We start from the raw sequence: 208 nt of genomic DNA on the forward strand, positions 1-208 counted from the left end.
CTTTATTTACTGCCAATATATCCGCGAATCCTTCTATATGAGCATGTATGTGTCATTACTCCTCTGCGTGTTTGCAAGCTCATTTACGTTTTCTTTGCGTGCAAAACATTAATCAACAAAGCTTCCATGACCAATTCTTTTTCATTTAAAGAGAACAAAACATCAAAGGGAGAAAGTATAGCGTGATGACGATGTAGAAAAATACTCG

The sequence above is a fragment of the Penaeus monodon genome, chromosome 28 (genome assembly GCF_015228065.2).
Source record: "Penaeus monodon isolate SGIC_2016 chromosome 28, NSTDA_Pmon_1, whole genome shotgun sequence".
NCBI classification, from domain to species: Eukaryota; Metazoa; Arthropoda; class Malacostraca; order Decapoda; family Penaeidae; genus Penaeus; species Penaeus monodon.